The sequence below is a fragment of the Rhincodon typus genome, unplaced genomic scaffold (genome assembly GCF_021869965.1).
Source record: "Rhincodon typus isolate 14 unplaced genomic scaffold, sRhiTyp1.1 hic_rhity00002199, whole genome shotgun sequence".
In the NCBI taxonomy this organism is placed as follows: domain Eukaryota; kingdom Metazoa; phylum Chordata; class Chondrichthyes; order Orectolobiformes; family Rhincodontidae; genus Rhincodon; species Rhincodon typus.
Genome location: NW_025967837.1, coordinates 20440 through 25000, shown reverse-complemented (window position 1 = coordinate 25000; position 4561 = coordinate 20440). Strand labels below are relative to the sequence as shown.

At 39.0% G+C, this 4561-nt stretch overlaps 1 long non-coding RNA gene across 2 annotated transcripts; it reads left to right on the top strand.

Moving 5' to 3' along the window:
* Positions 1 to 61: 61 nt before the first annotated feature.
* LOC125481449 lies at positions 62 to 3900 on the top strand. 2 transcript variants are annotated; one of them, XR_007261345.1, is made up of 3 exons: positions 62 to 216; positions 681 to 892; positions 1670 to 3900. It is a non-coding gene; the product is annotated as an uncharacterized LOC125481449 (long non-coding RNA). The 2 variants fall into 2 exon arrangements; XR_007261346.1 differs by having other exon boundaries at positions 63 to 212.
* Positions 3901 to 4561: the final 661 nt, after the last annotated feature.

The following is a 4561-nucleotide window of genomic DNA, read 5'->3' as shown; positions in this document are numbered from 1 at the left end:
TGGAAGTTATTTGCGCTCTGATTGGCTAGGATTGTGCAGCGAATATCGGAGCTGGAGCGGTTCTGATTGGCTGCCAGGCAGCTACTTGTCTCCGGGTTCCATTTTCTGCTACATCGAGGGGGTGGAGCAGCTGAGGGTAGAGAGTGACCAGGGACGTAGCTCTGTGTGTGGGCTTTGAATTTAGACAGCGCCGGGCACTGTGGGAGTACCAAGTAGGTGAGAGTCCGAGCCTGGAATGGTCGGGGGGCTGTTGTTAATAACCTCTCTCTCTCTCTGTCTTTCTTTTACCCCCTGCCCCCCACCTAGGCTCTGTCTTTTGTTTACGCTCTCTCTCTTCCCGACCTGTTTCTCTCGATCGGGGAAAATTGCTTCTTGTCGCCTGGCTTGCCTCGGAGTGCGAGTAGTACCTATCCTACTTGTCAGGCAGGGGTTCAGACCAAATTGTGTCGGGCTCAAATATCCCCGAAGGTTGGAAAGAATGCGCTGATGTTGTTAAATGGCCGTTTTCTAGTCCCGTGATCAGGAAATTCCGCCGCAAAAAAGGGGGAGGGGAACGTCTAAAACTGTACACAGTTTACCAGTAATTTTTAAAATTGGATTCTTGCTCGAATATTTCCTGCAGCTTTGTTACTTTTTGGTCAGTGTTTTGTTTTCTAAGCTTTTTCTTTTTGCTTCTGAAGGGTGTGAACTATACGGAACCGTGTGTGCCGAGCAGACCCATGTTGTGCTTGGCTGCACCATCTTCTGTCGGAGTTCTGCTGATGCAAATTCCTAGTTGGGGAAAATCACCAAGATTCACCAAAAGTGACAAATTCCCTATAACCTGGCGTCGAAGTTTCCAGAAAGCTTTGGACGAAAAGATCGACGAGTTTTGGGATTTTTCGACGAAGAGGTTGGTGTCTGAGCTCAAGGTCTGGGGAAAGGAAAGATTCCTGCACGTAGGCAAGGACTGAACAAACTTAAAAACGTTCCTGCTTAAAAAGTTATTAATCTCTTGACTCCGATTCTTGGTTGCAATCTTTTCTAGAGCTTGACTGGTTAGTTTCCATTCTATTTTAACAATCAGTTAAGATGGTTACATTTACAGCATCCGCAGTTCATTGTGGGCAATCTTACCTTAGAACTGCAGTTGGAGTCCTCTGAACTTGGTAGTGTATTCAAAACACGTTTTTAATCTATTTTACATCCTTTAACTGTCTCTCAAATCCAGTGGTTGTAAGTCTTCCTCACTTGTTTCACGGGTCGTGCGTTGTCAGCCCAAATGACACCACTTATAAATTTACAACTGAATCATAAAAACCAGAGGTTTCTGATGGTTGCATCTGAACACTGGGTGACTGAAGAAGTAATTCTTGTAAAACAATGGAAAGGTTTTCTGAAAGGAAGTGACCAAAGTGACATAATTTTTACTGATTGCAATTACAGTGATACAGTGTCCCAGCATGTGGTTAACGTATAACTGATGCAGCTAGTATTCCAAAAACAGTAGCATTGTTTCAAGTATTTAAAAATAGCTATTTTAACAAATGCAAAAAAGTTATGCCTAGGCCCAAATTGAAATGTTGTGGTATCGATTTTCCCTTGGGGGTACCCATTTTAATTTCTAAACATAGTTAGTGCACGTGCAAGAGTTGGAATTAGAATTGATCATTTTTTCCTAATTGTACAGGTGATAGTTTCTTTGGAGAAAAATGGGAGGTGTCGAAAGATTAAATATCCCAATATCCCAACCAAACCATGGGACTCCAAAGAGGAACCAGCACTTAAACAACAGCAGACAAAGGAACAAGGATGATAATCTCTATCACGTGAAGACAATGCACAAGAAAGGCGAGAAGGGACATGGACGATATCCATTTATTTCTGAAACATGTCAGGTTGTGCAGAAAGAGGGAAAGAATGTTATGCACTTTACTGCAAACAATCAGAGTTGGGAGGCAGTTCTGAGCAGCTCAAACACACTGTTTAGGTTGCAGTCTGATCAAAATTATGCTGGAGCCAAGTTCAGTGAGCCACCATCACCAAGTGTACTACCCAAGCCTCCAAGCCATTGGGTACATGTGCCCCTAGAGTCATCTGATCACAGTGAAATGGCCTTTCAGTTGAAGACCATGCTAAAAGTGCAGGCATAGACTGTAGACTTAAAAGGATCACACTGCTGGAAACAAAGTTTCTAATTCTACTATATAATACAGGAGTTTTGAATTGTTTTTAAAAGCACTGCCTTTGATATCCTTCCGAGCTGGTTGTTTGGTGTATATTGGCCCAGTTTTGTGTCCAGCAGTTGTTTACTGGAAATTTGTTTCCTCTTCCTGTTCTGCCCTTTTCTATGAATAGGAAACAAATTTCAATTCTAACATAGTAATTCCAATGTTTGAGTGAAGGATATTCCTGACTTTAGATCTCTCATGATTTGCTCCTGTCCAAAAAGTGTTGAATCAGCAATTATGTTGGCCATCTTGCGTCTGCCCAACCACAGTTGGGCATATTCAGCAAGATGTGTATGTAGCTTCCTGCTGTAGAAAACATGTTTTATTACTTTTGTTTTGGAACTCCTGATATTAAATGGGTCCTGTCCTTTCCTTATAAAGGATGATTGTTATGATGCAATACCCCATGAAAAATGTTTGCTAAAACATGAAGTCTCATCTGCCAGTGGTAGATATGTTACCATATGTTAGGAGCCTTTGTGTTTTAATCTCTCTCTTTTGAGGTAAAAGCACTTTGTGTACTGTACAGAAAAGGCAAACACTTAAATTTGTTCAGATTAACAAGACCTTTTCAAATATTCATTGTACCCGTCACCACATTTTAATGTAATACTGGAATACAAAACTTAATTTGCTTAAAATTGGCAAAAATGAATTTGATTATGTATTAACTCTCCTGGCCAGTTTTTAAACCTGTAGAAAGAGCCACAAGTGTAAAACTTGTACCATATGTATATTAAAGCAGGACTTGTCTGCTGAATAAACTATTTTAGTACAATGGCTAAATGTATAAATCATGCCACCGGTTTCTTGGTGTGTCAGACCGAAGAATATTTTTCTTAAATGGATCAAAAGCACAAATATTTGATGATGCTACATGTGTCAGTGTGCTTGCATGTTTTTAAAAAGGAATGACTGACTGACTGGTTTTCATTGTTTGTTTTGTAGGGGAATAAAAGCTATAGAAAGTATTTTCTATGTAAAGAAAAAGAAAAATGTAAAAACTGGTTGCTGCATATCCTGAAGTGGTCATATCATTTGTTTTTTTAATGAACAGAAATGAGCAATCTGATTTTAGTAGTAATTTGTCCTGCTGTTTGCACTTAAGATCTATCTGATTTCACCCCCCCCCATACCACTGGTAATGCCTTGTAACCTTGCAATACTAGCATTGTGATGTTGGTTGTTACTGACTGCACTGTGCAACATGCTTTGAGAACAGCATCTCATCTTTAAAGCTACAGTTTTACCAATGGACGGCCAGAATGTACTGATTATTCTTTGCTTCTGTTACCAATGGTCCATTATTTCCCTCATACCAGGCTTGGGAATAGTAATCATATGAATGTAAATTTATGCATTTTCTTGGTTACCATTTCCATATAGTAACCACAATTTTGTTGGGGGAAGGAGTGTAAAACCATTTGGACCTCATTTCTTTTTTTTTTCCTTGTCTCAGGTAACATCTGAAAAGGACGGTTCACTCCTGATTAAATCTATAAATGAATGTTCTTTTGCCCCAGAAACATTTGCAGTCTGTTTTAATTTAGCAGCTCTATATATCCAACAAAATTATGTCCTAATACAACTGGGGCTTGGGATTCTGTTTAACAGTAAAAAATTTTGTATTGAAATGATTACTTGGAACAAATTCCTCAATAAATTTGACTTAACCAATTTGCAACATGAACGCAGATTTAAGTTTTTTTTACCTTATCAAAATGAAATTCTAAGTGGGTTTTGTTTCTTTAACTTCTATATGGCAGCTGAGATGCAGAACAATATAAATTGAGTAAACTATGCAACCTCAGAAGTACTCATCCTTGATTAGTTGGGGATAAACCTTCAGCTACTGGAATGTGCACTCAATACATAGAGGAATTTGGGAATTCAATACAAAATATGCAACTTCAAGGTCAGTCTGGACTATTTACAAGATGTTGAGTTTTGTAGGGTTAAGTTGTCAGTCCGTACATCTGTTGTTCAGTCCAGACAATAAAGAGTATAAACCAAGTTGTAACTTGCATCTAGAACTGTGTTTTATTTTAGGAATGAAAACAGAAGTTGCTGGAAAAGCTCAGCAGATCTGGCAGCATCTGAAGAAAAATCAGAGTTAATGCTTTGGTCCAGTGATGCTTTTCCAGCAACTTTTTTGTTCCTGATTTACAGCACCTGCAGTCTTGCTTGATTTCATTTGTAAATACTTGTCTACCATAAGTTGTACAAAGTCATTTCTCTGATATTCAAGTCCATTTTGAAAAAAGTGAAATTGGAGTTGTCTGCCTTTAAAGTTCTTTTCATATCTAGTAACTGGTACTGAGGAAATCAACAAAGAGACCAGCATTCCAAAG